The sequence below is a fragment of the Oncorhynchus masou genome, unplaced genomic scaffold (genome assembly GCF_036934945.1).
Source record: "Oncorhynchus masou masou isolate Uvic2021 unplaced genomic scaffold, UVic_Omas_1.1 unplaced_scaffold_1504, whole genome shotgun sequence".
Lineage (NCBI taxonomy): Eukaryota > Metazoa > Chordata > Actinopteri > Salmoniformes > Salmonidae > Oncorhynchus > Oncorhynchus masou.
Window position 1 is genome coordinate 86,342 of NW_027005054.1, and position 23,801 is coordinate 110,142.

Genomic DNA, 23,801 nt, shown 5'->3' on the forward strand with positions numbered 1-23,801 from the left:
AGTTATGACAGAATAGAGGTAGAGGGATCAGTTATGACAGAATAGAGGTAAGGGATCAGTTATGACAGAATAGAGGTAACAGGATCAGTTATGACAGAATAGAGTTAACGGGATCAGTTATGACAGAATAGAGGTAATGGGATCAGTTATGACAGAATAGGGTAATGGGATCAGTTATGACAGAATAGGGTAATGGGATCAGTTATGACAGAATAGGGGTAGAGGGATCAGTTATGACAGAATAGGGGTAAGGGATCAGTTATGACAGAATAGGGGTAATGGGATCAGTTATGACAGAATAGGGGTAATGGGATCAGTTATGACAGAATAGGGGTAATGGGATCAGTTATGACAGAATAGAGGTAGAGGGATCAGTCATGACAGAATAGAGGTAGAGGGATCAGTCATGACAGAATGGAGGCTTTGGGATCAGTTATGACAGAATAGAGGTAATGGGATCAGTTATGACAGAATAGGGGTAATGGGATCAGTTATGACAGAATAGAGGTAGAGGGATCAGTTATGACAGAATAGAGGTAATGGGATCAGTTATGACAGAATAGAGGCTTTGGGATCAGTTATGACAGAATAGAGGTAGAGGGATCAGTTATGACAGAATAGGGGTAGAGGGATCAGTTATGACAGAATAGAGGTAGAGGGATCAGTTATGACAGAATAGAGGTAAGGGATCAGTTATGACAGAATAGAGGTAAGGGATCAGTTATGACAGAATAGAGGTAACAGGATCAGTTATGACAGAATAGAGTTAACGGGATCAGTTATGACAGAATAGAGGTAATGGGATCAGTTATGACAGAATAGGGGTAATGGGATCAGTTATGACAGAATAGGGGTAGAGGGATCCGTTTTGACAGAATAGGGGTAATGGGATCAGTTATGACAGAATAGGGGTAATGGGATCAGTTATGACAGAATAGGGGTAATGGGATCAGTTATGACAGAATAGGGGTAATGGGATCAGTTATGACAGAATAGGGGTAATGGGATCAGTTATGACAGAATAGGGGTAGAGGGATCCGTTTTGACAGAATAGGGGTAATGGGATCAGTTATGACAGAATAGGGGTAGAGGGATCAGTTTTGACAGAATAGGGGTAATGGGATCAGTTATGACAGAATAGGGGTAATGGGATCAGTTATGACAGAATAGGGGTAATGGGATCAGTTATGACAGAATAGGGGTAATGGGATCAGTTATGACAGAATAGAGGTAGAGGGATCAGTCATGACAGAATAGAGGTAGAGGGATCAGTCATGACAGAATAGAGGCTTTGGGATCAGTTATGACAGAATAGAGGTAATGGGATCAGTTATGACAGAATAGGGGTAATGGGATCAGTTATGACAGAATAGAGGTAGAGGGATCAGTTATGACAGAATAGAGGTAATGGGATCAGTTATGACAGAATAGAGGCTTTGGGATCAGTTATGACAGAATAGAGGTAGAGGGATCAGTTATGACAGAATAGGGGTAGAGGGATCAGTTATGACAGAATAGAGGTAGAGGGATCAGTTATGACAGAATAGAGGTAAGGGATCAGTTATGACAGAATAGAGGTAAGGGATCAGTTATGACAGAATAGAGGTAACAGGATCAGTTATGACAGAATAGAGTTAACGGGATCAGTTATGACAGAATAGAGGTAATGGGATCAGTTATGACAGAATAGGGGTAATGGGATCAGTTATGACAGAATAGGGGTAATGGGATCAGTTATGACAGAATAGGGGTAGAGGGATCAGTTATGACAGAATAGGGGTAATGGGATCAGTTATGACAGAATAGGGGTAATGGGATCAGTTATGACAGAATAGGGGTAATGGGATCAGTTATGACAGAATAGGGGTAATGGGATCAGTTATGACAGAATAGAGGTAGAGGGATCAGTCATGACAGAATAGAGGTAGAGGGATCAGTCATGACAGAATAGAGGCTTTGGGATCAGTTATGACAGAATAGAGGTAATGGGATCAGTTATGACAGAATAGGGGTAATGGGATCAGTTATGACAGAATAGAGGTAGAGGGATCAGTTATGACAGAATAGAGGTAATGGGATCAGTTATGACAGAATAGAGGCTTTGGGATCAGTTATGACAGAATAGAGGTAGAGGGATCAGTTATGACAGAATAGGGGTAGAGGGATCAGTTATGACAGAATAGAGGTAATGGGATCAGTTATGACAGAATAGAGGCTTTGGGATCAGTTATGACAGAATAGAGGTAGAGGGATCAGTTATGACAGAATAGAGGTAGAGGGATCAGTTATGACAGAATAGAGGTAGAGGGATCAGTTATGACAGAATAGAGGTAAGGGATCAGTTATGACAGAATAGAGGTAAGGGATCAGTTATGACAGAATAGAGGTAAGGGATCAGTTATGACAGAATAGAGGTAAGGGATCAGTTATGACAGAATAGAGGTAACAGGATCAGTTATGACAGAATAGAGGTAACGGGATCAGTTATGACAGAATAGAGGTAATGGGATCAGTTATGACAGAATAGGGGTAATGGGATCAGTTATGACAGAATAGGGGTAATGGGATCAGTTATGACAGAATAGAGGTAGAGGGATCAGTCATGACAGAATAGAGGCTTTGGGATCAGTTATGACAGAGTAGAGGTAATGGGATCAGTTATGACAGAATAGGGGTAATGGGATCAGTTATGACAGAATAGAGGTAGAGGGATCAGTTATGACAGAATAGAGGTAATGGGATCAGTTATGACAGAATAGGGATCAGTTATGACAGAATAGAGGTAGAGGGATCAGTTATGACAGAATAGAGGTAGAGGGATCAGTTATGACAGAATAGAGGTAACGGGATCAGTTATGACAGAATAGAGGTAGAGGGATCAGTTATGACAGAATAGAGGTAGAGGGATCAGTTGTGACAGAATAGAGGTAGAGGGATCAGTTATGACAGAATAGAGGTAGAGGGATCAGTTATGACAGAATAGAGGTAGAGGGATCAGTTATGACAGAATAGAGGTAGAGGGATCAGTTATGTCAGAATAGAGGTAGAGGGATCAGTTATGACAGAATAGAGGTAGAGGGGTCAGTTATGACAGAATAGGGGTAGAGGGATCAGTTATGACAGAATAGAGGGATCAGTTATGACAGAATAGAGGTAGAGGGATCAGTTATGACAGAATAGAGGTAATTGGATCAGTTATGACAGAATAGAGGTAGAGGGATCAGTTATGACAGAATAGAGGTAGAGGGATCAGTTATGACAGAATAGAGGTAGAGGGATCAGTTATGATAGAATAGAGGGATCAGTTATGACAGAATAGAGGGATCAGTTATGACAGAATAGAGGTAGAGGGATCAGTTGTGACAGAATAGAGGTAGAGGGATCAGTTATGACAGAATAGAGGTAGAGGGATCAGTTATGACAGAATAGAGGTAATGGGATCAGTTATGTCAGAATAGAGGTAGAGGGATCAGTTATGACAGAATAGAGGTAGAGGGCTCAGTTATGACAGAATAGGGGTAGAGGGCTCAGTTATGACAGAATAGAGGTAGAGGGATCAGTTATGACAGAATAGAGGTAACGGGATCAGTTATGACAGAATAGAGGTAGAGGGATCAGTTATGACAGAATAGAGGCTTTGGGATCAGTTATGACAGAATAGAGGTAATGGGATCAGTTATGACAGAATAGGGGTAATGGGATCAGTTATGACAGAATAGAGGTAGAGGGATCAGTTATGACAGAATAGAGGTAATGGGATCAGTTATGACAGAATAGAGGTAGAGGGATCAGTTATGTCAGAATAGAGGTAGAGGGATCAGTTATGACAGAATAGAGGTAGAGGGATCAGTTGTGACAGAATAGAGGTAGAGGGATCAGTTATGACAGAATAGAGGTAACGGAATCAGTTATGACAAAATAGAGGTAAAGGGATCAGTTATGACAGAATAGAGGTAGAGGGATCAGTTATGACAGAGGGATCAGTTATGACAGAATAGAGGGATCAGTTATGACAGAATGACAGTAGAGGGATCAGTTATGACAGAATAGAGGTAGAGGGATCAGTTATGACAGAATAGAGGTAGAGGGATCAGTTATGACAGAATAGAGGTAGAGGGATCAGTTATGACAGAATAGAGGTAGAGGGATCAGTTATGACAGAATAGAGGTAGAGGGATCAGTTATGACAGAATAGAGGTAGAGGGATCAGTTATGACAGAATAGGGGTAAGGGATCAGTTATGTCAGAATAGAGGTAGAGGGATCAGTTATGACAAAATAGAGGTAGAGGGATCAGTTATGACAGAATAGAGGTAGAGGGATCAGTTATGACAGAATAGGATCAGTTATGACAGTAGAGGGATCAGTTATGACAGAATAGAGGTAGAGGGATCAGTTGTGACAGAATAGAGGTAGAGGGATCAGTTGTGACAGAATAGAGGTAGAGGGATCAGTTGTGACAGAATAGAGGTAGAGGGATCAGTTATGTCAGAATAGAGGTAGAGGGATCAGTTATGACAGAATAGAGGTAACGTGATCAGTTATGAGAGACTAGAGGTAGAGGGATCAGTTATGACAGAATAGAGGTAAAGGGATCAGTTATGACAGAATAGAGGGATCAGTTATGACAGAATAGAGGGATCAGTTATGACAGAATAGAGGGGATCAGTTGTGACAGAATAGAGGTAGAGGGATCAGTTATGACAGAATAGAGGTAGAGAGATCAGTTATGACAGAATAATCAGTTGTGACAGGTGACAGAAAAGGGATCAGTTATGACAGAATAGGATCAGTTATGACAGAATAGAGGTAGAGGGATCAGTTATGACAGAATAGAGGTAGAGGGATCAGTTATGACAGAAGGTAGGGATCAGTTATGACAGAATAGAGGGATCAGTTATGACAGAATAGAGGGATCAGTTATGACAGAATAGAATGGGATCAGTTATGACAGAATAGAGGGATCAGTTGTGACAGAATAGATGGGGTAGAGGGATCAGTTATGACAGAATAGAGGTAGAGGGATCAGTTATGACAGAATAGAGGTAGAGGGATCAGTTATGACAGAATAGAGGTAGAGGGATCAGTTATGACAGAATAGAGGTAGAGGGATCAGTTGTGACAGAATAGAGGTAGAGGGATCAGTTGTGACAGAATAGAGGTAATGGGATCAGTTGTGACAGAATAGAGGTAGAGGGATCATGACAGAATAGAGGTAGAGGGATCAGTTATTATGACAGAATAGAGGTAGAGGGTTATGACAGAATAGAGGTAGAGGGATCATGACAGAATAGAGGTAGAGGGATCAGTTATGACAGAATAGAGGTAGAGGGATCAGTTATGACAGAATAGAGGTAGAGGGATCAGTTATGACAGAATAGAGGTAGAGGGATCAGTTGTGACAGAATAGAGTTATGACAGTAGATGGGATCAGTTATGACAGAATAGAGGTAGAGGGATCAGTTGTGACAGAATAGAGGTAGAGGGATCAGTTATGACAGAATAGAGGGATCAGTTATGACAGAATAGAGGTAGAGGGATCAGTTATGACAGAATAGAGGTAGAGGGATCAGTTATGACAGAATAGAGGTAGAGGGATCAGTTATGACAGAATAGGGTAGAGGGCTCAGTTATGACAGAATAGAGGTAGAGGGATCAGTTATGACAGAATTAGTTATGACAGAATAGAGGTAGAGGGATCAGTTATGACAGAATAGAGGCTTTGGGATCAGTTATGACAGAATAGAGGTAATGGGATCAGTTATGACAGAATAGAGGTAGAGGGGATCAGTTATGACAGAATATCAGTTATGACAGAATAGAGGGATCAGTTATGACAGAATAGAGGTAGAGGGATCAGTTATGACAGAATAGGAGTAATGGGATCAGTTATGACAGAATAGAGGTAGAGGGATCAGTTATGACAGAATAGTTATGACAGAATAGAGGTAGAGGGATCAGTTATGACAGAATAGAGGGAAGTTATGACAGTAGAGGGATCAGTTATGACAGAATAGAGGTAGAGGGATCAGTTATGACAGAATAGAGGTAGAGGGATCAGTTATGACAGAATAGAGGTAGAGGGATCAGTTATGACAGAATAGAGGTAGAGGGTTATGTCAGTAGAGGGATCAGTTATGACAGAATAGAGGTAGAGGGATCAGTTATGACAGAATAGGGTTCAGTTATGACAGAATAGAGGTAGAGGGATCAGTTATGACAGAATAGAGGTAGAGGATCAGTTATGACAGAATAGAGGTAGAGTTATGGAATAGAGGCTTTGGGATCAGTTATGACAGAATAGAGGTAATGGGATCAGTTATGACAGAATAGGGGTAATGGGATCAGTTATGACAGAATAGAGGTAGAGGGATCAGTTATGACAGAATAGAGGTAATGGGATCAGTTATGACAGAATAGAGGTAGAGGGATCAGTTATCAGAATAGAGGGATCAGTTATGGTAGAGGGATCAGTTATGACAGAATAGAGGTAGAGGGATCAGTTATGACAGAATAGAGGTAGAGGGATCAGTTATGACAGAATAGAGGTAGAGGGATCAGTTATGACAGAATAGAGGTAGAGGGATCAGTTATGACAGAATAGAGGTAGAGGGATCAGTTATGACAGAATAGAGGGATCAGTTATGACAGAATAGAGGATCAGATGACAGAATAGAGGTAGAATAGAGGTAGAGGGATCAGTTATGACAGAATAGAGGTAGAGGGATCAGTTATGACAGAATAGAGGTATGACGGGATCAGTTATGACAGAATAGAGGTAAGAGGGATCAGTTATGACAGAATAGAGGTAGAGGGATCAGTTATGACAGAATAGGGGTAAGGGATCAGTTATGACAGAATAGAGGTAGAGGGATCAGTTATAGAGGGATCAGTTATGACAGAATAGAGGTAGGTAGAGGGATCAGTTATGACAGAATAGAGGTAGAGGGATCAGTTATGACAGAATAGAGGTAGAGGGATCAGTTGTGACAGAATAGAGGTAGAGGGATCAGTTGTGACAGAATAGAGGTAGAGGGATCAGTTGTGACAGAATAGAGGTAGAGGGATCAGTTATGTCAGAATAGAGGTAGAGGGATCAGTTATGACAGAATAGAGGTAACGTGATCAGTTATGAGAGACTAGAGGTAGAGGGATCAGTTATGACAGAATAGAGGTAAAGGGATCAGTTATGACAGAATAGAGGGACAGTTATGACAGAATAGAGGGGATCAGTTATGACAGAATAGAGGGATCAGTTGTGACAGAATAGAGGTAGAGGGATCAGTTATGACAGAATAGAGGTAGAGGGATCAGTTATGACAGAAATAATAGGGATCAGTTATGACAGAATAGAGGGATCAGTTATGACAGAATAGAGGTAGAGGGATCAGTTATGACAGAATAGAGGTAGAGGGATCAGTTATGACAGAATAGAGGTAGAGGGATCAGTTATGACAGAATAGAGGGATCAGTTATGACAGAGAGGGATCAGTTATGACAGAATAGAGGGATCAGTTATGACAGAATAATCAGTTGTGACAGAATAGAGGTAGAGGGATCAGTTATGACAGAATAGAGGTAGAGGGATCAGTTATGACAGAATAGAGGTAGAGGGATCAGTTATGACAGAATAGAGGTAGAGGGATCAGTTATGACAGAATAGAGGTAGAGGGATCAGTTATGACAGAATAGAGGTAGAGGGATCAGTTGTGACAGAATAGAGGTAATGGGATCAGTTGTGACAGAATAGAGGTAGAGGGATCAGTTATGACAGAATAGAGGGATCAGTTATGACAGAAGAGGGATCAGTTATGACAGAATAGAGGTAGAGGGATCAGTCATGACAGAATAGAGGTAGGGATCAGTTATGACAGAATAGAGGGTTTGGGATCAGTTATGACAGAATAGGGGTAATGGGATCAGTTATGACAGAATAGAGGTAGAGGGATCAGTTATGACAGAATAGAGGTAATGGGATCAGTTATGACAGAATAGAGGCTTTGGGATCAGTTATGACAGAATAGAGGTAGAGGGATCAGTTATGACAGAATAGAGGTAACGGGATCAGTTATGACAGAATAGAGGTAGAGGGGTCAGTTATGACAGAATAGAGGTAGAGGGATCAGTCATGATGGGATCAGTTATGACAGAATAGAGGTAGTGGGATCAGTTATGACAGAATAGAGGTAGAGGGATCAGTTATGACAGAATAGAGGTAGAGGGATCAGTTATGACAGAATAGAGGTAGAGGGATCAGTTATGACAGAATAGAGGTAGAGGGATCAGTTATGACAGAATAGAGGTAGAGGGATCAGTTATGACAGAATAGAGGTAATGGGATCAGTTATGACAGAATAGAGGTAATGGGATCAGTTATGACAGAATAGAGGTAGAGGGATCAGTTATGACAGAATAGATGGGATCAGTTATGACAGAATAGAGGCTTTGGGATCAGTTATGACAGAATAGAGGTAGAGGGATCAGTTATGACAGAATAGAGGTAGAGGGATCAGTTATGACAGAATAGGAGGGGGTTATCAGTTATGACAGAATAGAGGTAGAGGGATCAGTTATGACAGAATAGAGGTAGAGGGATCAGTTATGACAGAATAGGGGAGGGATCAGTTATGACAGAATAGAGGTAGAGGGATCAGTTATGACAGAATAGAGGTAGAGGGATCAGTTATGACAGAGGGATCAGTTATGACAGAATAGAGGCTTTGGGATCAGTTATGACAGAATAGAGTAATGGGATCAGTTATGACAGAATAGAGGGATCAGTTATGACAGAATCAGTTATGACAGAATAGAGGGATCAGTTATGACAGAATAGAGGTAGAGGGATCAGTTATGACAGAATAGAGGTAATGGGATCAGTTATGACAGAATAGAGGTAGAGGGATCAGTTATGACAGAATAGAGGTAGAGGGATCAGTTATGACAGAATAGAGGTAGAGGGATCAGTTATGACAGAATAGAGGGATCAGTTATGACAGGGATCAGTTATGACAGAATAGAGGTAGAGGGATCAGTTATGACAGAATAATAGAGGGATCAGTTATGACAGAATAGAGGTAGAGGGATCAGTTATGACAGAATAGAGGTAATGGGATCAGTTATGACAGAATAGAGGTAGAGGGATCAGTTATGACAGAATAAGGTAGAGGGATCAGTTATGACAGAATTAGTTATGACAGAAGAAGGGATCAGTTATGACAGAATAGAGGTAGAGGGATCAGTTATGACAGAATAGAGGTAACGGGATCAGTTATGACAGAATAGAGGTAGAGGGATCAGTTATGACAGAATAGAGGCTTTGGGATCAGTTATGACAGAATAGAGGTAATGGGATCAGTTATGACAGAATAGGGGTAATGGGATCAGTTATGACAGAATAGAGGTAGAGGGATCAGTTATGACAGAATAGAGGTAATGGGATCAGTTATGACAGAATAGAGGTAGAGGGATCAGTTATGACAGAATAGAGGTAGAGGGATCAGTTATGACAGAATAGAGGTAGAGGGATCAGTTGTGACAGAATAGAGGTAGAGGGATCAGTTATGACAGAATAGAGGTAGGGATCAGTTATGACAGAATAGAGGTAAGGGATCAGTTATGACAGAATAGAGGGATCAGTTATGACAGGAGGGATCAGTTATGACAGAATAGAGGTAGAGGGATCAGTTATGACAGAATAGAGGTAGAGGGATCAGTTATGACAGAATAGAGGTAGAGGGATCAGTTATGACAGAATAGAGGTAGAGGGATCAGTTATGACAGAATAGAGGTAGAGGGATCAGTTGTGACAGAATAGAGGTAGAGGGATCAGTTATGACAGAATAGAGGTAAGGGATCAGTTATGACAGAATAGGTAGAGGGATCAGTTATGACAAAATAGAGGTAGAGGGATCAGTTATGACAGAATAGAGGTAGAGGGATCAGTTATGACAGAATAGAGGTAGAGGGATCAGTTATGACAGAATAGAGGTAGAGGGATCAGTTGTGACAGAATAGAGGTAGAGGGATCAGTTGTGACAGAATAGAGGTAGAGGGATCAGTTGTGACAGAATAGAGGTAGAGGGATCAGTTGTGACAGAATAGAGGTAGAGGGATCAGTTGTGACAGAATAGAGGTAGAGGGATCAGTTATGTCAGAATAGAGGTAGAGGGATCAGTTATGACAGAATAGAGGTAAAGGGATCAGTTATGACAGAATAGAGGGATCAGTTATGACAGAATAGAGGGATCAGTTATGACAGAATAGAGGGATCAGTTGTGACAGAATAGAGGTAGAGGGATCAGTTGTGACAGAATAGAGGTAGAGGATCAGTTATGACAGAATAGAGGTAAAGGGATCAGTTATGACAGAATAGAGGGATCAGTTATGACAGAATAGAGGTAGAGGGATCAGTTATGACAGAATAGAGGTAGAGGGATCAGTTATGACAGAATAGAGGTAGAGGGATCAGTTATGACAGAATAAGGTAGAGGGATCAGTTATGACAGAATAGAGGGATCAGTTATGACAGAATAGAGGGATCAGTTATGACAGAATAGAGGGATCAGTTGTGACAGAATAGAGGTAGAGGGATCAGTTATGACAGAATAGAGGTAGAGGGATCAGTTATGACAGAATAGAGGTAGAGGGATCAGTTATGACAGAATAGAGGTAGAGGGATCAGTTATGACAGAATAGAGGTAGAGGGATCAGTTATGACAGAATAGAGGTAGAGGGATCAGTTATGACAGAATAGAGGTAATGGGATCAGTTATGACAGAATAGAGGTAGAGGGATCAGTTATGACAGAATAGAGGTAGAGGGATCAGTTATGACAGAATAGAGGTAGAGGGATCAGTCATGACAGAATAGAGGTAGAGGGATCAGTTATGACAGAATAAGGTAGAGGGATCAGTTATGACAGAATAGATGGGATCAGTTATGACAGAATAGAGGTAATGGGATCAGTTATGACAGAATAGAGGTAGAGGGATCAGTTATGACAGAATAGAGGTAATGGGATCAGTTATGACAGAATAGAGGCTTTGGGATCAGTTATGACAGAATAGAGGTAGAGGGATCAGTTATGACAGAATAGGGGTAGAGGGATCAGTTATGACAGAATAGAGGTAGAGGGATCAGTTATGACAGGGATCAGTTATGACAGAATCAGTTATGACAGAATAGAGGTAATGGGATCAGTTATGACAGAATAGAGGTAGAGGGATCAGTTATGACAGAATAGAGGTAGAGGGATCAGTTATGACAGAATAGATGGTAGAGGGATCAGTTATGACAGAATAGAGGTAGAGGGATCAGATGACAGAATAGAGGTAGAGGGATCAGTTATGACAGAATAGAGGGTAGTTATGACAGGGATCAGTTATGACAGAATAGAGGTAGAGGGATCAGTTATGACAGAATAGAGGTAATGGGATCAGTTATGACAGAATAGAGGTAGAGGGATCAGTTATGACAGAATAGAGGTAGAGGGATCAGTTATGACAGAATAGGGGTTATGACAGAAGAGGGATCAGTTATGACAGAATAGAGGTAATGGGATCAGTTATGACAGAATAGAGGTAAGGGGATCAGTTATGACAGTAGAGGGATCAGTTATGACAGAATAGAGGTAAGGGATCAGTTATGACAGAATAGAGGTAATGGGATCAGTTATGACAGAATAGGGGTAATGGGATCAGTTATGACAGAATAGGGGTAATGGGATCAGTTATGACAGAATAGAGGGGTTATGACAGAATAGAGGTAATGGGATCAGTTATGACAGAATAGAGGTAATGGGATCAGTTATGACAGAATAGAGTTATGGTAGATGGGATCAGTTATGACAGAATAGGGGTAATGGGATCAGTTATGACAGAATAGAGGTAATGGGATCAGTTATGACAGAATAGAGGTAGATGGGATCAGTTATGACAGAATAGAGGCTTTGGGATCAGTTATGACAGAATAGAGGTAATGGGATCAGTTATGACAGAATAGAGGTAATGGGATCAGTTATGACAGAATAGAGGTAGAGGGATCAGTTATGACAGAATAGAGGTAATGGGATCAGTTATGACAGAATAGAGGTAATGGGATCAGTTATGACAGAATAGAGGTAGAGGGATCAGTTATGACAGAATAGAGGTAGAGGGATCAGTTATGACAGAATAGAGGTAATGGGATCAGTTATGACAGAATAGAGGGATCAGTTATGACAGAATAGAGGTAGAGGGATCAGTTATGACAGAATAGAGGTAGAGGGATCAGTTATGACAGAATAGAGGTAGAGGGATCAGTTATGACAGAATCAGTAAGGGATCAGTTATGACAGAATAGAGGTAAGGGATCAGTTATGACAGAATAGAGGTAAGGGATCAGTTATGACAGAATAGAGGTAAGGGATCAGTTATGACAGAATAGAGGTAATGGGATCAGTTATGACAGAATAGGGGATCAGTTATGACAGAATGGGATCAGTTATGACAGAATAGGGGTAATGGGATCAGTTATGACAGAATAGGGGTATGGGATCAGTTATGACAGAATAGGGGTAGAGGGATCAGTTATGACAGAATAGGGTAGAGGGTAATGGGATCAGTTATGACAGAATAGGGGTAATGGGATCAGTTATGAAGGTAATGGGATCAGTTATGACAGAATAGGGGTAATGGGATCAGTTATGACAGAATAGAGGTAGAGGGATCAGTTATGACAGAATAGAGGTAGAGGGATATGACAGAATAGAGGTAGAGGGATCAGTTATGACAGAATAGAGGCTTTGGGATCAGTTATGACAGAATAGAGGTAATGGGATCAGTTATGACAGAATAGAGGTAATGGGATCAGTTATGACAGAATAGAGGTAGAGGGATCAGTTATGACAGAATAGAGGTAATGGGATCAGTTATGACAGAATAGAGGCTTTGGGATCAGTTATGACAGAATAGAGGTAGAGGGATCAGTTATGACAGAATAGGGGTAGAGGGATCAGTTATGACAGAATAGATGACAGTAGATGGGATCAGTTATGACAGAATAGAGGATCAGTTTTGGGATCAGTTATGACAGAATAGAGTTATAGAGGGATCAGTTATGACAGAATAGAGGTAGAGGGATCAGTTATGACAGAATAGAGACAGTAGAGGGATCAGTTATGACAGAATAGAGGTAAGGGATCAGTTATGACAGAATAGAGTAAGGGATCAGTTATGACAGAATAGAGGTAAGGGATCAGTTATGACAGAATAGAGGTAAGGGATCAGTTATGACAGAATAGAGGAGGGATCAGTTATGACAGAATAGGTAATGGGATCAGTTATGACAGAATAGAGGTAATGGGATCAGTTATGACAGAATAGGGGTAATGGGATCAGTTATGACAGAATAGGGTAATGGGATCAGTTATGACAGAATAGAGGTAGAGGGATCAGTTATGACAGAATAGAGGCTTTGGGATCAGTTATGACAGAGATAGAGGTAATGGGATCAGTTATGACAGAATAGGGGTAATGGGATCAGTTATGACAGAATAGAGGTAGAGGGATCAGTTATGACAGAATAGAGGTAATGGGATCAGTTATGACAGAATAGAGGAGGGATCAGTTATGACAGAATGGGATCAGTTATGACAGAATAGAGGTAGAGGGATCAGTTATGACAGAATAGAGGTAGAGGGATCAGTTATGACAGAATAGAGGTAGAATCAGTTATGACAGAATAGAGGGGGATCAGTTATGACAGAATAGAGGTAGAGGGATCAGTTGTGACAGAATAGAGGTAGAGGGATCAGTTGTGACAGAATAGAGGTAGAGGGATCAGTTATGACAGAATAGAGGTAGAGGGATCAGTTATGACAGAATAGAGGTAGAGGGATCAGTTATGTCAGAATAGAGGTAGAGGGATCAGTTATGACAGAATAGAGGTAGAGGGGTCAGTTATGACAGAATAGGGGTAGAGGGATCAGTTATGACAGAATAGAGGGATCAGTTATGACAGAATAGAGGTAGAGGGATCAGTTATGACAGAATAGAGGTAATTGNTTATGACAGATCAGTTATGACAGAATAGAGGTAGAGGGATCAGTTATGACAGAATAGAGGTAGAGGGATCAGTTATGACAGAATAGAGGTAGAGGGATCAGTTATGACAGAATAGAGGTAGAGGGATCAGTTATGACAGAATAATAGAGGGATCAGTTATGACAGAATAGAGGTAATGGGATCAGTTATGACAGAATAGAGGTAGAGGGATCAGTTATGACAGAATAGGGGTAATGGGATCAGTTATGACAGAATAGATGGTAATGGGATCAGTTATGACAGAATAGGGGTAATGGGATCAGTTATGACAGAATAATAGGGGTTATGACAGAATGGGATCAGTTATGACAGAATAGAGGTAGAGGGGATCAGAATAGTAGAGGGATCAGTTATGACAGAATAGAGGATCAGTTATGACAGAATAGGGATCAGTTATGACAGAATAGAGGTAATGGGATCAGTTATGACAGAATAGAGGTAGATGGGATCAGTTATGACAGAATAGAGGTAGAGGGATCAGTTATGACAGAATAGTAGAGGTGACAGAATGGGATCAGTTATGACAGAATAGAGGTAGAGGGATCAGTTATGACAGAATAGAGGTAGAGGGATCAGTTATGACAGAATAGAGGTAGAGGGATCAGTTATGACAGAATAGAGGTAGAGGGATCAGTTATGACAGAATAGAGGTAGAGGGATCAGTTATGACAGAATAGAGGTAGAGGGATCAGTTATGACAGAATAGAGGTAGAGGGATCAGTTATGACAGAATAGAGGTAAGGGATCAGTTGATGACAGAATCAGTTATGACAGTAGAGGGATCAGTTATGACAGAATAGAGGTAGAGGGATCAGTTATGACAGAAAGGTAGAGGGATCAGTTATGACAGAATAGAGGTGGGATCAGTTATGACAGAATAGAGGATGACAGGGATCAGTTATGACAGAATAGAGGTAGAGGATCAGTTATGACAGAATAAGGGATCAGTTATGACAGAATAGAGGTAGAGGGATCAGTTATGACAGAATAGAGGTAGAGGGATCAGTTATGACAGAATAGAGGTTTGGGATCAGTTATGACAGAATAGAGGTAATGGGATCAGTTATGACAGAATAGGGGTAATGGGATCAGTTATGACAGAATAGAGGTAGAGGGATCAGTTATGACAGAATAGAGGGTAATGGGATCAGTTATGACAGAATAGAGGTAGAGGGATCAGTTATGACAGAATAGAGGTAGAGGGATCAGTTATGACAGAATAGAGGTATGACGGGATCAGTTATGACAGAATGAGGGATCAGTTATGACAGAATAGAGGTAAGGGATCAGTTATGACAGAATAGAGGTAGAGGGATCAGTTATGACAGAATAGAGGTAGAGGGATCAGTTATGACAGAATAGAGGTAGATGGGATCAGTTATGACAGAATAGAGGTAGAGGGATCAGTTATGACAGAATAGAGGTAGAGGGATCAGTTATGACAGAATAGAGGTAGAGGGATCAGTTATGACAGAATAGAGGTAGAGGGATCAGTTATGACAGAATAGAGGATCAGTTATGGGATCAGTTATGACAGAATAGAGGTAGAGGGATCAGTTATGACAGAATAGAGGTAAGGGATCAGTTATGACAGAATAGAGGTAGAGGGATCAGTTATGACAGAATAGAGGTAGAGGGATCAGTTATGACAGAATAGAGGTAGAGGGATCAGTTATGACAGAATAGTTATGACAGAATAGAGGTAGAGGGATCAGTTATGACAGAATAGAGGTAGAGGGATCAGTTATGACAGAATAGAGGTAGAGGTAATGGGATCAGTTATGGAATAGAGGTAGAGGGATCAGTTATGACAGGGGTAAGGGATCAGTTATGACAGAATAGAGGGATCAGTTATGACAGAATAGAGGTAGAGGGATCAGTTATGACAGAATAGAGGTAGAGGGATCAGTTATGACAGAATAGAGGTAGAGGGATCAGTTATGACAGAATAGAGGTAGAGGGATCAGTTATGACAGAATAGAGGTAGAGGGATCAGTTATGACAGAATAGAGGGATCAGTTATGACAGAATAGAGGTAAGGGATCAGTTATGACAGAATAGAGGTAGAGGGATCAGTTATGACAGAATAGAGGATCAGTTAGAGGGATCAGTTATGACAGAATAGAGGTAATGGGATCAGTTATGACAGAATAGGTAGAGGGATCAGTTATGACAGAATAGAGGCTTTGGGATCAGTTATGACAGAATAGAGGTAATGGGATCAGTTATGACAGAATAGGGGTAATGGGATCAGTTATGACAGAAAGGTAGAGGGATCAGTTATGACAGAATAGAGGTAATGGGATCAGTTATGACAGAATAGAGGTAGAGGGATCAGTTATGACAGAATAGAGGTAGAGGGATCAGTTATGACAGAATAGAGGTAGAGGGATCAGTTGTGACAGAATAGAGGTAGAGGGATCAGTTATGACAGAATAGAGGTAGACGGAATCAGTTATGACAGAATAGAGGTAAGGGATCAGTTATGACAGAATAGAGGTAGAGGGATCAGTTATGACAGAATAGAGGGATCAGTTATGACAGAATAGAGGGATCAGTTATGACAGAAAGAGGTAGAGGGATCAGTTATGACAGAATAGAGGTAGAGGGATCAGTTATGACAGAATAGAGGTAGAGGGATCAGTTATGACAGAATAGAGGTAGAGGGATCAGTTATGACAGAATAGAGGTAGAGGGATCAGTTATGACAGAATAGAGGTAAGGGAATCAGTTATGGAGGGTAAGGGATCAGTTATGACAGAATAGAGGTAGAGGGATCAGTTATGACAGAATAGGGATCAGTTATGACAGAATAGAGGGATCAGTTATGACAGAATAGAGGTAGAGGGATCAGTTATGACAGAATAGAGGTAGAGGGATCAGTTATGACAGAATAGAGGTAGAGGGATCAGTTATGACAGAATAGAGGTAGGGAGGGATCAGTTATGACAGAATAGAGGTAGAGGGATCAGTTGTGACAGAATAGAGGTAGAGGGATCAGTTGTGACAGAATAGAGGGGTAGAGGGATCAGTTATGTCAGAATAGAGGTAGAGGGATCAGTTATGACAAAATAGAGGTAGAGGGATCAGTTATGACAGAATAGAGGTAGAGGGATCAGTTATGACAGAATAGAGGTAGAGGGATCAGTTATGACAGAATAGAGGTAGAGGGATCAGTTATGACAGAATAGAGGTAGAGGGATCAGTTGTGACAGAGGGATATAGAGAGGGATCAGTTATGACAGAATAGAGGTAGAGGGATCAGTTATGACAGAATAGAGGTAGAGGGATCAGTTATGACAGAATAGAGGGGATCAGTTATGAGAGACAGAGGGATAGTTATGACAGAATAGAGTAAAGGGATCAGTTATGACAGAATAGAGGGATCAGTTATGACAGAATAGAGGTAGAGGGATCAGTTATGACAGAATAGAGGTAGAGTTATGACAGAATCAGTTATGACAGAATAGAGGTAGAGGGATCAGTTATGACAGAATAGAGGGATCAGTTATGACAGAATAGAGGGATCAGTTATGACAGAATAGAGGGATCAGTTATGACAGAATAGAGGGATCAGTTGTGACAGAATAGAGGTAGAGGGATCAGTTATGACAGAATAGAGGTAGAGGGATCAGTTATGACAGAATAGAGGTAGAGGGATCAGTTATGACAGAATAGAGGTAGAGGGATCAGTTATGACAGAATAGAGGTAGAGGGATCAGTTGTGACAGAATAGAGGTAGAGGGATCAGTTGTGACAGAATAGAGGTAATGGGATCAGTTGTGACAGAATAGAGGTAGAGGGATCAGTTGTGACAGAATAGAGGTAGAGGGATCAGTTATGACAGAATAGAGGGATCAGTTATGACAGAATAGAGGTAGAGGGATCAGTCATGACAGAATAGAGGTAGAGGGATCAGTTATGACAGAATAGAGGTAGAGGGATCAGTTATGACAGAATAGAGGTAGAGGGATCAGTTATGACAGAATAGAGGTAGAGGGATCAGTTGTGACAGAATAGAGGTAGAGGGATCAGTTATGACAGAATAGAGGTAATGGGATCAGTTATGACAGAATAGAGGTAGAGGGATCAGTTGTGACAGAATAGAGGTAGAGGGATCAGTTATGACAGAATAGAGGGATCAGTTATGTCAGAATAGAGGTAGAGTTATCAGTTATGACAGAATAGAGGTAGAGGGATCAGTTATGACAGAATAGAGGTAGAGGGCTCAGTTATGACAGAATAGGGGTAGAGGGCTCAGTTATGACAGAATAGAGGTAGAGGGATCAGTTATGACAGAATAGAGGTAACGGGATCAGTTATGACAGAATAGAGGTAGAGGGATCAGTTATGACAGAATAGAGGCTTTGGGATCAGTTATGACAGAATAGAGGTAATGGGATCAGTTATGACAGAATAGAGGTAGAGGGGTCAGTTATGACAGAATAGGGGTAGAGGGATCAGTTATGACAGAATAGAGGGATCAGTTATGACAGAATAGAGGTAGAGGGATCAGTTATGACAGAATAGAGGTAATGGGATCAGTTATGACAGAATAGAGGTAGAGGGATCAGTTATGACAGAATAGAGGTAGAGGGATCAGTTATGACAGAATAGAGGTAGAGGGATCAGTTATGATAGAATAGAGGGATCAGTTATGACAGAATAGAGGGATCAGTTATGACAGAATAGAGGTAGAGGGATCAGTTGTGACAGAATAGAGGTAGAGGGATCAGTTATGACAGAATAGAGGTAGAGGGATCAGTTATGACAGAATAGAGGTAATGGGATCAGTTATGTCAGAATAGAGGTAGAGGGATCAGTTATGACAGAATAGAGGTAGAGGGCTCAGTTATGACAGAATAGGGGTAGAGGGCTCAGTTATGACAGAATAGAGGTAGAGGGATCAGTTATGACAGAATAGAGGTAACGGGATCAGTTATGACAGAATAGAGGTAGAGGGATCAGTTATGACAGAATAGAGGTAACGGGATCAGTTATGACAGAATAGAGGTAGAGGGATCAGTTATGACAGAATAGAGGGATCAGTTATGACAGAATAGAGGTAGAGGGATCAGTTGTGACAGAATAGAGGTAGAGGGATCAGTTATGACAGAATAGAGGTAGAGGGATCAGTTATGACAGAATAGAGGTAATGGGATCAGTTATGTCAGAATAGAGGTAGAGGGATCAGTTGTGACAGAATAGAGGTAGAGGGATCAGTTGTGACAGAATAGAGGTAGAGGGATCAGTTATGTCAGAATAGAGGTAGAGGGATCAGTTATGACAGAATAGAGGTAAAGGGATCAGTTATGACAGAATAGAGGGATCAGTTATGACAGAATAGAGGGATCAGTTATGACAGAATAGAGGGATCAGTTGTGACAGAATAGAGGTAGAGGGATCAGTTGTGACAGAATAGAGGTAGAGAGATCAGTTATGACAGAATAGAGGTAAAGGGATCAGTTATGACAGAATAGAGGGATCAGTTATGACAGAATAGAGGTAGAGGGATCAGTTATGACAGAATAGAGGTAGAGGGATCAGTTATGACAGAATAGAGGTAGAGGGATCAGTTATGACAGAATAGAGGGATCAGTTATGACAGAATAGAGGGATCAGTTATGACAGAATAGAGGGATCAGTTATGACAGAATAGAGGGATCAGTTGTGACAGAATAGAGGTAGAGGGATCAGTTATGACAGAATAGAGGTAGAGGGATCAGTTATGACAGAATAGAGGTAGAGGGATCAGTTATGACAGAATAGAGGTAGAGGGATCAGTTATGACAGAATAGAGGTAGAGGGATCAGTTGTGACAGAATAGAGGTAGAGGGATCAGTTGTGACAGAATAGAGGTAATGGGATCAGTTGTGACAGAATAGAGGTAGAGGGATCAGTTGTGACAGAATAGAGGTAGAGGGATCAGTTATGACAGGGATCAGTTATGTCAGAATAGAGGTAGAGGGATCAGTTATGACAGAATAGAGGGATCAGTTATGACAGAATAGAGGGATCAGTTATGACAGAATAGAGGGATCAGTTATGACAGAATAGAGGGATCAGTTATGACAGAATAGAGGGATCGGGGGGGGGGGGGGGGGGGTAGAGGGATCAGTTATGACAGAATAGAGGTAGAGGGATCAGTTATGACAGAATAGAGGTAGAGGGATCAGTTATGACAGAATAGAGGTAGAGGGATCAGTTATGACAGAATAGAGGTAGAGGGATCAGTTGTGACAGAATAGAGGTAGAGGGATCAGTTGTGACAGAATAGAGGTAATGGGATCAGTTGTGACAGAATAGAGGTAGAGGGATCAGTTGTGACAGAATAGAGGTAGAGGGATCTGTTATGACAGAATAGAGGGATCAGTTATGACAGAATAGAGGTAGAGGGATCAGTTGTGACAGAATAGAGGTAGAGGGATCAGTTGTGACAGAATAGAGGTAATGGGATCAGTTGTGACAGAATAGAGGTAGAGGGATCAGTTGTGACAGAATAGAGGTAGAGGGATCAGTTATGACAGAATAGAGGGATCAGTTATGTCAGAATAGAGGTAGAGGGATCAGTTATGACAGAATAGAGGGATCAGTTATGACAGAATAGAGGGATCAGTTATGACAGAATAGAGGGATCAGTTATGACAGAATAGAGGGATCAGTTGTGACAGAATAGAGGTAGAGGGATCAGTTATGACAGAATAGAGGTAGAGGGATCAGTTATGACAGAATAGAGGTAGAGGGATCAGTTATGACAGAATAGAGGTAGAGGGATCAGTTGTGACAGAATAGAGGTAGAGGGATCAGTTATGACAGAATAGAGGTAATGGGATCAGTTATGACAGAATAGAGGTAGAGGGATCAGTTGTGACAGAATAGAGGTAGAGGGATCAGTTATGACAGAATAGAGGGATCAGTTATGTGACAGAATAGATGGTAGAGGGATCAGTTATGACAGAATAGAGGTAGAGGGATCAGTTGTGACAGAATAGAGGTAGAGGGATCAGTTATGACAGAATAGAGGTAGAGGGATCAGTTATGACAGAATAGAAGTAGAGGGATCAGTTGTGACAGAATAGAGGTAATGGGATCAGTTGTGACAGAATAGAGGTAGAGGGATCAGTTATGACAGAATAGAGGTAGAGGGATCAGTTATGACAGAATAGAGGGATCAGTTATGTCAGAATAGAGGTAGAGGGATCAGTTATGACAGAATAGAGGTAGAGGGATCAGTTATGACAGAATAGAGGTAGAGGGATCAGTTATGACAGAATAGGCTTTGGGATCAGTTATGAGTAGAGGGATCAGTTATGACAGAATAGAGGGATCAGTTATGACAGAATAAAGGGATCAGTTATGACAGAATAGAGGGGATCAGTTATGACAGAATAGAGGTAAGGGATCAGTTATGACAGCATAGAGGTAATGGGATCAGTTATGACAGAATAGAGGTAATGGGATCAGTTATGACAGAATAGAGGTAAAGGGATCAGTTATGACAGAATAGGGGGATCAGTTATGACAGAATAGAGGTAGAGGGATCAGTTATGACAGAATAGAGGTAGAGGGATCAGTTATGACAGAATAGAGGTAGAGGGATCAGTTATGACAGAATAGAGGTAAAGGGATCAGTTATGACAGAATAGAGGTAGAGGGATCAGTTATGACAGAATAGAGGTAGAGGGATCAGTTATGACAGAATAGAGGTAGAGGGATCAGTTATGACAGAATAGAGGTAGAGGGATCAGTTATGACAGAATAGGGGGATCAGTTATGACAGAATAGAGGTAGAGGGATCAGTTATGACAGAATAGAGGTAGAGGGATCAGTTATGACAGAATAGAGGTAGAGGGATCAGTTATGACAGAATAGAGGTAACAGGATCAGTTATGACAGAATAGAGGTAGAGGGATCAGTTATGACAGAATAGAGGTAATGGGATCAGTTATGACAGAATAGAGGTAATGGGATCAGTTATGACAGAATAGAGGTAGAGGGATCAGTTATGACAGAATAGAGGTATCAGTTATGACAGAATAGAGGTAATGGGATCAGTTATGACAGAATAGAGGTAGAGGGATCAGTTATGACAGAATAGAGGTATCAGTTATGACAGAATAGAGGGATCAGTTATGACAGAATAGAGGTAGAGGGATCAGTTATGACAGAATAGAGGTAAAGGGATCAGTTATGACAGAATAGGGGGATCAGTTATGACAGAATAGAGGTAGAGGGATCAGTTATGACAGAATAGAGGTAGAGGGATCAGTTATGACAGAATAGAGGTAGAGGGATCAGTTATGACAGAATAGAGGTAACAGGATCAGTTATGACAGAATAGAGGTAGAGGGATCAGTTATGACAGAATAGATCAGTTATGTAAAGGGATCAGTTATGACAGAATAGAGGTAGAGGGATCAGTTATGACAGAATAGAGGTAGAGGGATCAGTTATGACAGAATAGAGGTAGAGGGATCAGTTATGACAGAATAGAGGTAGAGGGATCAGTTATGACAGAATAGAGGTAGAGGGATCAGTTATGACAGAATAGAGGTAACAGAATAGAGGTAATGGGATCAGTTATGACAGAATAGAGGTAGAGGGATCAGTTATGACAGAATAGAGGTAATGGGATCAGTTATGACAGAATAGAGGTAATGGGATCAGTTATGACAGAATAGAGGTAGAGGGATCAGTTATGACAGAATAGAGGTATCAGTTATGACAGAATAGAGGTAATGGGATCAGTTATGACAGAATAGAGGGATCAGTTATGACAGAATAGAGGTAGAGGGATCAGTTATGACAGAATAGAGGTAAAGGGATCAGTTATGACAGAATAGAGGGATCAGTTATGACAGAATAGAGGTAACGGGATCAGTTATGACAGAATAGAGGTAATGGGATCAGTTATGACAGAATAGAGGATCAGTTATGACAGAATAGAGGGATCAGTTATGACAGAATAGAGGTAGAGGGATCAGTTATGACAGAATAGAGGTAAAGGGATCAGTTATGACAGAATAGAGGTAGAGGGATCAGTTATGACAGAATAGAGGGATCAGTTGTGACAGAATAGAGGGATCAGTTGTGACAGAATAGAAGGATGACAGTTGTGACAGAATAGAGGGATCAGTTATGACAGAATAGAGGGATCAGTTATGGACAGAATAGAGGGATCAGTTGTGACAGAATAGAGGGATCAGTTATGACAGAATAGAGGGATCAGTTATGACAGAATAGAGGGATCAGTTATGACAGAATAGAGGTAGAGGGATCAGTTATGACAGAATAGAGGTAATGGGATCAGTTATGACAGAATAGAGGTAATGGGATCAGTTATGACAGAATAGAGGTAGAGGGATCAGTTGTGACAGAATAGAGGTAGAGGGATCAGTTGTGACAGAATAGAGGGATCAGTTATGACAGAATAGAGGGATCAGTTATGACAGAATAGAGGTAGAGGGATCAGTTATGACAGAATAGAGGTAGAGGGATCAGTTATGACAGAATAGAGGTAGAGGGATCAGTTATGACAGAATAGAGGGATCAGTTATGACAGAATAGAGGGATCAGTTATGACAGAATAGAGGGATCAGTTATGACAGAATAGAGGGATCAGTTATGACAGAATAGAGGGATCAGTTGTGACAGAATAGAGGTAGAGGGATCAGTTATGACAGAATAGGGAGTTATGTAGAGGGATCAGTTATGACAGAAT

The 23,801-nt window shown here is 40.9% G+C and overlaps 1 protein-coding gene across 1 annotated transcript in view; it reads right to left on the reverse strand.

Moving 5' to 3' along the window:
* Window positions 1-23,801, reverse strand: part of LOC135531052 (son of sevenless homolog 2-like) — a 96,871-nt gene that overhangs the window by 44,350 nt on the left and 28,720 nt on the right.